The following is an 11,875-nucleotide window of genomic DNA, read 5'->3' as shown; positions in this document are numbered from 1 at the left end:
GCCTGCCTGGCTGGCCGGCGAAGCAGGAGACCGCCAGTCATGCGACCTTGTCCGGCGCCCGCCATTGCCCGGGCAGCGCCGGCTGACTCCACTCAAGGTCACTCAAGGTCACTCAAGGTAGGTGCCACCGTGTCACGGGGTCCGGCTCATCAAAGCAGAACATCCGCGGCCCTAGCGCGGCCAGCAGTGGAGGCCAACAGCTACAAGGTCGCAGCGATCGTGACGATGCGGCTCGGCGCGCGACGAATCATTCGCAGCAAACATTCTGATAGTTCTCGTGGATTGCCGGCCGCGGAGGCATAGCGCCTGCGAAGTTCAGGGATTGCGAGTGCAGCTGATTGTCTGCGCAGTTCAAAGATTGCGGGCGTAATTGCTCGCCTACGCAGTTCAGAGCTTGCGAGTGTAACTGCCCGCCTGTGCGGTTCAGAGCTCGCGAGTGTAACTGTTGGCAGTGCAAGCAGCTACACTCGATTGCAGCATACCGAGTGAACGAAGCTGAACTTCCGCGCAGAGCTCTTGCTTGGCATTTCCTGCGGCGTTTCTGGTGAGCGACTCTGGGAGACTCCACCGCCAGAATCAGACGGGCATGTAGGGCGTGCCTGCAACGTACTCATGTAATCCCGCGGACCTATCCGGCAATTTCCACCGGGCGGCAGAATGAGCCAGCGTGAGGTCCGTTCTTCATAAGGAATACAATCACGCTATGGTGCATGCTTTGACGCTGCAGGGAAGTCCACCGCTCACAAGCCCGACAAAGATGGCCGGCTCCAAAGCCGCGCAGCCAGTACAGACCAGCTGATTCACACCGTGGGACACATAAGGCGCTGCAACGGTACAGACAAATGTCATCACGTTTCGCACTTACTGACGACTTATTTGGTTGATACATCCTCAATTACGACACACACAAACGAGTGATCAAAGTCAACCCAGGCAGCCGATGTATGTACATGGCGGGCCTTTAAACGCTCTGGCTATCGCCACCGCAGCGGCCAGTCGCTTGCCTTAGCAACAGCCGTGACTTCCGCACTTTTTTGCCTCTCGACCGTGCAGGAATGGGATGCAGCAGTGACGTCACGGACAGGTCAGGTAGCCGTCGAATGTGTTTACCCGAGGAAGTGAATGAACTCCCAAAGTGTTAGTGGAAAACACATATCTAATTCCATTCTCGTGTTGTGTGCATTATCACCTATCTAAGCTGGCGATAGGGCCTGCCGGTCATATCATCAAGCCACTGGCTGCACTCGAAGGCGGGTGGCCTTTCCCAAGCCTGGCTCATCAACTGTGGACCTGCCCCACCGCTTGGTCCGTGAACCGATGGCCTGTTCCCCTCTCTGGTCCAACAACTGGTAAAACTGCCCCACTGGTCCATGAATCAAAAGAGACATTTCCCGTTATCTGACCCATGCAGTGTTGGCCTGCTCTGCGGCCGGTCTGGTGGGCTCTTGGTCAGCCCCACTGCCTGATCAATGCGCTGGTGCTCTGCACGCAGGACAGCACCACCGAAGATGCCCAGAACAACTTCATGTAGTTTGGCATTTGCTTTTGATATCGATATTTGATATTGATATTTTTGATATGATATTTGATATTGATATTTTACATTTTGATATTGAGTCGATATGAAGTAATAACGGAATGAGCACGCTTCATTTCCTTGCGTGGTAGATGTTATCGTTAAGTCACCTCGGTCACCTAAACATGTGGAGCTAGGTTAATGCATGGCACAATGCCCCTCTTCGGCCTAGCACACTCTGGGTATATAGCCTTTTCCGATGTAGTTGTATCAGACGTCTGCTCCACTCCACCACTCCTTAAGCCAATGTTCGTGAATGTACATCATTGTCCGCCCTGACCCAGTGCCCTGTAACCGGTACTGCACCACACCCTGGCCCTGTGAACCGCCCCCTCCCTTGTAACATGCGCTGTACTGCATCCTGACCCAGTGACCCTCTCCCCTGTAACCTGTTCCGCACCGCACCCTGGCCCTGTGAACCGCCCCCTGCCTTGTAACATGTACTGAACTGCACCCTGACCCTGAGAACCCATCCCCTGTAGCCTGTACTGTACTGTAACTCGAACCTGTGACCTCCCTTTGACCCGCACTGTACTGCACCCTGACCCTGTGAACCGGTCCCCTGTAGCCTGTACTGTACTGTAACCCGAACCTGTAACCTCCCTTTGACCTGCACTGTACTGCACCCTGACCCTGTGACCCCCGTGGCCTGTACTGTACTGCACCCTGACCCTGTGACTCCCGTGGCTTGCACTGTACTGCACCCTGACCCTGTGAGCCCCTGTGGCCTGTACTGTACTGCACCCTGACCCCGTGACCCCCCCGGTGGCCTATACTACAAATACTACAAATAGCTGCGCTCTGTGTCACCAGCCAGTCTTGCTTTGCCTAAGCCCTGGTGTTCTGGCAACGGGACAAGGTACCACGAGCTCAAATGGGATGCCAGCTATTTTCACTGCGCATGTCACTCTCGCAAGCTAAACAGCCTTGGCTCAAGCGTCAGAGCTGGTGCAGAAGCCTGCTGAACTTGTCAGAAGCCGCTACATCATGAAATAATTATCATAGCCGTAACAGGTAACATCTATATATATATATATATATATATATATATATATATATATATATGCATATATATGTATACATATTATATTATATTAAAACACCTACAAATGTTGATATGATCAGGATACTCGAGTGTTGACTGCCTCCCTGACTCCAGTCATGGACTCGATATAAAGACAGATTGATGACAGGTCGATGATAATGCGAACGTACATCAATCCCAGCACGGTGCACATGATGCACACGACGAACCGCTCCTGTACAGTTCAGGTCTGCAGTACTCAGGCTGGGCCCACAATAGCACGTTTCACAATACCTTATGCGAGCCGCACTTTCGTCCGCCTGCGCGCTGCCTGGATCCAGCCTCGTCTCGGGGCAAGCCCATCACGCACTATCCGGTAAAAAACCCTCCGCGACCAACGCCGTCCCACAGAGAGAGAAAACAGGCCCCGGGCGATCCTCACCTGCCGATCGCGGCCAAGCCTTGATGTCCGGCCTTTCCCCGTCCCTTTTTCACCGCAGGTCACTGGCCACAGCGTCGCCACGCGGCTCACCAGCACACCTGCCCGCCAGCCCGTCCCAGCACCTGTGTCAGGACCGGCCACAATACGGCGGCACGAGGTGGCTAGTTCGCGAGGCCGCCACAGCGGCGCTGCATTCGACAGCGCCCGCGGGCACGGCCTGGCTGCGGCAGAACCGGCTGCCCGCCGGGCTGGCTCAGCGCGAGGGAGCAGCGGGATTCCCAGAAGCTGGCGCGGCGAAGCCTCCAATCACAAATTGAGCGGTGCAGTGGACCATCTGCACCTCAGATTCTGGTCAAGATGCCATCCCAGTCACCGCCATCAGGGCAGCGGTTAGCGAGCTGAGCCTGGCTCAGTCCCGTTAAGTCACGCTGAAGGCCACTGTCGCGGGGTCCGCAACTCAACAAAAAATAGCCGTAGCGGAACAAAATCATACGTCGCTTAACCCGTAATGGTGCGATTAATCTGGTACAGATTTTGTATCTCTGTCTAGTTTTTTATTTCATCGTCATGTAAGCGAAATCTTTATGAATAAAGCACAGGCAATGCAAATGCACGCACGTTCATATATAAAAGAACTTTCACTAGCCTCTGTTGAATATTTAAAAAAGTCCTTTCACGCTTTTCAGATGATAGCCGGCGGAAAAAAAAATCCATTGAACATTTATTACGATGATGAGATGATGAGCTTGAGCGCTACCAATAAATAAATACCATCACGGCATCAACTTAGAAATTTGTGCCAGCGAAACTTTCGTGTTTTGGATCGTTCCTCATTTTGTAGATGAACTGGATCCAACGCCTGCACTAGTGGCCGCACCAAAAGCAAAACTATGTCGCTTATTTTTGTTTTCTCATGAAACCTTAAAACAAACCAATTCGGGTTTCAACTCAAAGTAATGCAATGCTAGATTGGTACCCCACTATGGGCAAAAGACCAGATGTGGCTTGGCATCAAAAGGCTTCTACAAGACCAATAAATCCGTGGCGTCGATGTCATATTCAGGCTGCGGTGAAAACGCGTTTAGAATTCCATATTAATGACAAAACAAAAACAAGCATTAACTAGAACTTGATTTACCCCTAATGCCTCCAGTTACCGTATGTTGGGGTCTTTGCGGCCCTAAATGCAATTGTTGTGTGATGGCCAACCTTTTCCTACGCTTTTGTAATGCTCCAGCCAAAGCAATGGAGGGCCAAGCCAACATAAAGCAACGGGGGGGGGGGCAACTCAACATGGAGGGGTGGGGGCAGGGCCTATACAAAAGAGTAGAAGTTGACATCCGTGCGAAGAAGTCAATGGTTAGATCTCCATTGTCTTGCTCGTATTACGACCATTGAGGCAATTCGTGTGATACGACCATTGAGGCAATTCGTGTGACGTTCTTATAACGTCATACATCCATGGGGGACAGCAAATTACGCGGCACACATAGTCTGCATGAGTCACATTTAAGTCACGTTAGTCGCGTTAGTCACGTTAGTCACGTTAGTCGCGTATTGTTCAGAAAACTAGAGACTTTGAAGTATTGCAAAGGACGCAGCTGTGAATTGCAGATCATGAGGACGATGTTTCCTGAAAAGGGCGCGGCTGTGAACTGCAGATCATGAGGATGATGTTTCCGAAAATAAGTCAGGGGACTGAACCGTGAAAAAGTATGAAGCGTACTCCAAAATTCGCCAACAAACGTGCGCCATCTCCGGCTTTGACCCACCTTCCTCTCAAAGTTGGAGGGCTGGAGTCCAAATCGGGGGAGAAGGGCTGAAGTTCCCTCCCAACTTAGGCGTTTTGATTCTTTAGAAATGGTATTTTTAGAATTTGGGTTGGCACGAAGTTTAGGCTTGGCTCTGGTCAAATTGCAGGTTCTATACAAAATTTTCGAAAACAGGTTTTGGTAAATTTTGATAGCATGTGCTTGTGAGATTTGTGTAGCTGCGTCCCCGGCCTCGCGTGACGGCTGTTTCCTACATGCTTGCATATTAGATTTGCTGCTGGATGGCTCAATTTATCTAATGCGATGCGAGCGGACAGGGCGGTTTCGCATAATCTGGTATGCCGTTCCCAGCTAAGTAATTCTATTCTATTTTCGGTCTTTTCGTATGGCATCTCGACCAGATTAGGATGAGCCTGCCGAAGACTAAATAATTGAAACAGCACTTGACTTTTCGAGTTGTGGATCTACGAGCTCTGACTTTAAAGCGCACGCTTTAAACCTTACTGAGTGACTTCTCTATCCAACGCCTGGACATGGTGTATCTCGGCTAAGGCTCTACTTTTGACAAGCCGTACCCAGAATCAGATGTGGCGCCGTGCTCATGTAATTACCAATTTGCAGCGTGAAAATTAGTAACAGGTGGCACCTGTCGTATGAGCATACGAGCCTGCGGTCCAGCCACGCTCGCTGGGTTGTACCAACGCCTGATACCTGGCCGCCTCAAAGTGTCGCGCACGTGAGGTTTCGAAATGTAATGTGCCAGCAATGGGGAATTGACCACTGACGGAGCTGTCAGCTGCCAGTCGCCAACCGTCAGCCGTCAGCTGTCAGCCGTCAGCTGCCAGCCGCGGCTGTCAGATAGGCGGTGTGGCAAGACGCCCTCACGTGGGGGGGGGGGGGGGGGGGGGGGGACGCGCCCATTCGATGGTGGGATTGCGTGAGCGATATAGCGACATGATAGTGTAATTAGACTGCGTGTCAGTAAAAAACTCAATTAGATGCTATCTGACCGGTGCGGTTCCGGCTTCGTACGTGCGTGTCACGCCTGGTCTGCCCGGCCCTCTGTGGAGCGTGGCTGCTACGCTCTCGACCCTCTACGGAGCGTGGCTGCTACGCTCCCGGCCCTCTGTGCGGCGTGGCTGCTACGCACCCGGACCTCTGTGTAGCGTGGCTGATCTGCGTCTGCTGCTGCGGTGGAAGTCTGTATGTGGTACGGGTGGAGGTCGCATTGGCTTTCAGATGTCAAGGGCACGTGTTTGGAAAGGTGATGTAGAGCGTACGCGGGACAGACAAGCAACGAGGGCGGCTGAATTCCCAACCGGCTGGTCGAGATGCATCATTCATGACGGCCACGCAAGGGCTGCGAGACTGGGTCCACGCACGACATTAACCAGTCTAATGAGGCAGCCACGCGTCTCTATTAACGAGTTAACGCGTCTCTATTGACGAGTCTCTTCCACGCGTCTCTTTGAGGCTCAGCTAAGCGTTTGCATGCAACAGCAGGATCATGATCCGGAAAGAAATGGGGTGATGAAACAACGCCGGTAGAATTGTGGTCTTTGGCGTCATAGCATTAACTGAAATGTCCGACCCGATAGCTCAGTTGGTTAGCAGAGTGCCTGCCCTCCGAACCACTCACCCATGGCCGTGTGGCCGTGGGCTTGTGTCACTTAAAGGGGATGTTCCACATTTGTATGGCGTTTTAAACTGAAATAGCCATCTTGAGGACCTTTTGGTGCAGTTCATGGCCATGTTCTTTTTAAGACCTAAAACGATCTGGTTTCTAAATTACAAGCCCGCGAAAAATTGAGAAAAGGTTTACTTAGAGCCTATTTCAAAGTTGCCTTCGGCATTAATGGCTTCATAGAAACGACATGTGATCCCGGTAATACTACAGGCTGTTTTCTGCTTATGGTCAAAACAGCATGGCCGCTGGTACTTTCGCAGAAGCGATGATGCGGCACGTATGATACAATGCGCGGAAGATGATTGGCTGTTCGCAAGATTTTGCTGCTGAATGCGTGTCGCGAACATAAGCGTGAGCACTTTTGGGTTGTGCGCCTCTCGTCGTGAACGCTCTCGTCGTGAACATTTTTCCTTATTTCTAAGCCACAGGTCAATGTTATAAAAAAGAATGCCACTGTCTACAAAAAAGTTCGGCACCCAAAAAACGGGCACTCTCCAGAAAGTTACAAAAAAGAGGACGCGACGGTATAGGTATTTTTTCCCCTGCTGGCGTTTTTCTTTTGTTCTTGAAGAAACCTGTTGACTCGCGCCACCATGAACCCCCGTTGGAACTTTGTTTTGAAGGGAGGTCACGGTGAAAAGCGGTGTTATGACTGAAAATCTGCGCGGAAATTGCGAGAAATCCTGCAATTTGATAGTCCCCCGAGCTGTACGAGTGTGAGATCACATTTATTTGACAAAAGAGTGTGAATCGGGGGCTTGAAATGTGCGTGATCACTGGTGGTGTGTGCCAGTGGCTTGTATTGATGTTGATGTGATGGGGAGTGTGCGTGCGAGGTTTGCTCCTCTGAGAGAACATTGTTTTGGTATTCTTTAAGTCTACCGACTCCCAATAAATGTGATATATTGGTACCTGCCTCTGTCTTTATGTTTGTGTTTGAACATGACCAAGCAACGATGGCAAACTAACAGAAGCACTAGCATTTATGTTGTGGGGATGTGCAAAGGCAGCCTGGTACTTTATTATGATCTTGCCCACATTTTTAACCTATTGAGGTATTACAGCATGTAATCAATCCATTGCGTGCCGTCATCTCAGCAATTCATTTTGGTAGAAGGGGCTGATGCATACCGCTCATTAACACACGCTCGGGTGGGGGTCAAATTGACCCCCTCGATTTTTTCTAGAATGGTTTTCGAACGGCGCTGCGTAGCCGCGCCACATTTAGCATAGCTATAGATAATTTAATAGCAGATCGTTTGACGTAAGAAATTAAAATTTACCTTGTAAGGTGGCTGACGTATAGCAGGTCAAAGTCAGGCCATGTTTTCAGCGATGACAATTTGTAGGGGATCTTTCAATTTGATACAACAACGAAGTGTTTGACGAAGCAATGCATTTGAGATGCTTTCTTAGCCACCACAAATATTGAATGAGCAAATTAAGTTGACCTAAGGTCATGTACAACGGTCCGACCAAGGTACAACCCAAACTAATTTATTACTCTAGCGCTTACTGTATGGCATATTTCCTGGTGCTCATTTCGAGTCTATTGCCAGTACGAACCGTATTATATATCTTCCATTGACTTCTGGTCAGAACAGATCATTGACCTAAGATGACCTGGGTCCACATTTTGTTTAAGGAACATGCTGCCTAGCGTCATCTTTGTCGCTTATTCAAATGCAAAACTCAAAGCAGTCGTGTATTATTTTGGCTACCATGAAGTTCAAAAATTAAACAAGGTCACTAACCTCGAATGGGCCGATGACCTTTTGCTTAGAAACAGTTGCCTCGGTTCTGGGGGCACTTTGGAGACCAACCTGGAATTTGACCTTGTTTGACGTTACTTGACCTGAAGGTCGCGACCTAGGAAGCTCAAACATTGACCTTAGTGAGTTTACGTACAGGTCAAGAAACCCTGTAAATTTGAAGTCTCCAACTTTTTTAGTTCCCGAGACCTCAGGAGGGTTAATCTAAACCCCCGAGCGAACAGTATCTAACTGGCCACCCGGGCGCGTGTTAATGCACATGCTCAGTATGGACTGACATTAAATGGATTTGCAAAATTGTCTTACTCTAAATAATTCTGAAAATGTAGAGCTGTATCACTACTGATGCACATTTTACTGTCTTCACAAAATTTGTGTGCAGGCGAACATTGCTCGTGAGTCATCAGTGCCATAGTCACTGCAACTTGCGTGAGGTGCTGGGCGCTGAGAAATGTAGAAAAGTATTGCGGTCGTTGTCTTGGATAGCATTTCATAATATTTTTATCATGAGCCTTATGTGCACTGGCAGCTTCACACTTCCCTGCATTTTGTCCATCCAACCATAACAACATGCACTCGTCATGTCGGAAGCCTTGTGCAAGGTCAGCATACTTGCAGAGTCATTTCACCACATGTAAAAATTTCCTGTTATTTGTTAGTTAAGCAGCCTGATGGCTGCAGCATGTTGCATGACTATGGAAGTGGAAGATGTGTTTGCATCTCTCTCACCTGCGATTTGTGGATTCCCAGAACAGGCGGGGCAAGTGATGCCACTTATTGGTTGTGTTTTTTGCTGAAGGTGATTTGTATATTGTATCATGTTTCTTGGGTCAGTCATATGTCAGCTGGGGAGTCACTTCAAGAGAAGACACTCGACCCATCTTTTCATGATGGAGTTATAATGAAAGCAGCATGAATTGCAATACAAAACCATATCCTTGTTCGTTGTCATGCCACAGTACAGCACTGATGAAGTGCCACAGCTGCCCATGCCATTACACAATATACCACATTGGCTGACTACTCTGTCAAGCTTATGAGCCAGGAGCTTATAATTTATGAATGACTGATAACAACTGATTTTACAATGCCAAAGGATTATCAACAGTAATAATGTCATTGGACCGCAATGGTTATATCATGGTTAACTATCAAGTAAATAAGTCATTATAAGCAAAAGAAAGGTCATCGGTAGCCCAGCCTTACCATCTTTATCACAGCAATAGCAATGCTTTGGCAATCAAGTCATAGTAACGTTGCAACTTAAGCATTTTTCGCACTGGCACCGCATTTCCAGGTACAAACAATAAAGAAAGTAACTACTGTGCACATCACATGATATAAATGTCAGGAATACAGCGCTGCAGGCAACGATGGGTCGACAATAGAGTATTGACAAAATCACCAAGAGCACAGCAACGATTGCAGCGGCACAGCATGTCGTGCTTTGATATTAATGATCTGCCATGAAAGCTGGCGATCGCTATATTGCGTATGTCAAACAGTCCACCAAAGCTTTTCTTACGCCAAGCCAGCACCAAGGCAAAAAATCTACAAGCAAACCACCCACTAATCCGCCACTCCACACAGCCCCCGCGACGAGAATGGTCAGTTGGCGTCAGCATTCGTGTGTTTCGAAGGCATTCTTAAGGCCTAGCTGCCAGATTTTGTCAGGTATTGCTGTTGTCACAGAACCAATCCATGACGGCATCAAACAATGAAGTAAAGGGTCGCATTTTTTCAAAATTTAAATTTTGCTACTTAGCGTCATTTTTAACCTTGAAAGCTTACCAATAGTAACAAGTAAGCTTTTCCCATCATATCTGATGCCTACCTCAATATCTTCAAATGTGGAACATTCCCTTTAACATTAGCGAATCCAGTTATGGTACTGGAGGGCCAGGCCATTCGGCCAAATTACGCAGCCCAGTCCAAGTTTCTTTTTTGGCATTGGGTTCAGCTTATAGCGCCCCCGTGTAAACAAATGGATGCATTGAAGTTGCGATTTTTACAAGACACGCGAGTGGCACGATTACCGGCCTGAAATTGGAGTAGTACCACAAGTATGATTTTGGCTATGTCATGGGCAGAGGTGGCGCTTCCAGTTTTTGAAGAGAGGACGAGGTCACAAAACCATCAAGACACCGACTCAGTGGTAAAAGGACGCAGCTGAAAATGCAAAACACGTTGGCCACAATATTCCAGATAAATATCACCCATAATATAATCCCGAACAGTGTAGTGGCTATCAAAAACAATGTCACTGTTACAATCGGTAGTGCATCATGCATCTATTCGAGTTTACTTATGCTTGACTGCTTCCTAGGCCATAGGTGATATCTCTTCAACAGAAATCAAAGGGCCAGTTTACAGATATCGCCTTTCTCCGAGCTAGTTGGCTGCTATGAATGAAATGCCGGTAAAAAGAGCGTGCATTGGCGTGCAGATCCACCAATCGTAGTGACGGAGGCCCAGCTTAGCTAGAGCGCTGAAGTTATACTGACCACACTCGTGATATGGCGAGATGCGTGGTAGTAGGTTTGTCCTCCAGAATAAGCGTTCGCATATGGCTGGTCAAAAATGGGCTTTGGTACTATGCTGCATAGTGTTAGCCTGGTAACAGGGCAGCCCAAAGGCGTGTACTCGCATGACTGGGCAAAGGTCTTTTCATGCTATTTAGATAAGGGACCGGAGGCGGAATGGATCCGTTGACCGCGCCTTGCAGCCATTGGATGGTCAATTTTGGTTTGTCCGTCACGGTGGCTCGGTTAGTTAGAGCGTGTGTTTTCAGATCCACCCACCTGTGGCAGGGTGGGTTCGAGTCACTTTAGGGTGCTAGCTATTTACCCTTGGCAGGTATGGTCTGCGGCCGGTGGCAGCGCTCGCGCTTAAGGTCAGTTGACGTCGGAGGGCAGGACGGGCCGTGCCGAGCATTGCGGCACGTTAAGCTTTCGCCACGAAATTCTGCTGTTGTCTGGAATTGCGCGATCGGATGGTGGGGGCCAGGGCTCACATAACATGCACTGCATAGCATGAGCATTGATCCCAGAAATCCATATATTCAAAGGGTTCGGATCAAATTCATGAACAAATTCAGGCATGGGTGTTTAGCAACAGACAGTTGTCAGCAAGGAATCGGATTTAAGATGTGCCGCATCCAAATTTTTGATTTCTGTTATGATTCTTATTCCTCAATTTCCTGGAACATTCCCTTTAAGACGCTCACCATTTGGCCTTGACAGGCATGGCCTGCGGCTGGTGACATTGGCGGTGCGAACAGTTGTATGGTGTCGGAGGGCAGGTCGGACTGCGCAGAACATTGCGACGTTTTGGCCTCTAAAGTATGCCGTTGGACTTGGATGTCACCATCAAATAACGGTGGGAACAGGTCCCACACAACAAGCACTGCTTAGCGTAAGCTCTGAAGCCAGAAATTTACCCATTCGAAAGGTTTGACTAGATCTTACCATAAAGTAGTGGTGGATCCCCGCGGAGCCACTTGCCGATGCTTCCAGCCACTGATCGGCACCACGGAAGGATGGGGGGGGGGGGGGGGGAGAGGGCGAGAAGACGGCCACACTCCTCTTGCCGCAGAAAGATCA

This window comes from Pollicipes pollicipes, unplaced genomic scaffold (genome assembly GCF_011947565.3).
Source record: "Pollicipes pollicipes isolate AB1234 unplaced genomic scaffold, Ppol_2.1 Scaffold_1600;HRSCAF=1878_pilon_pilon_pilon, whole genome shotgun sequence".
In the NCBI taxonomy this organism is placed as follows: Eukaryota; Metazoa; Arthropoda; class Thecostraca; order Pollicipedomorpha; family Pollicipedidae; genus Pollicipes; species Pollicipes pollicipes.
Note: the sequence above shows the minus strand (reverse complement) of the source record.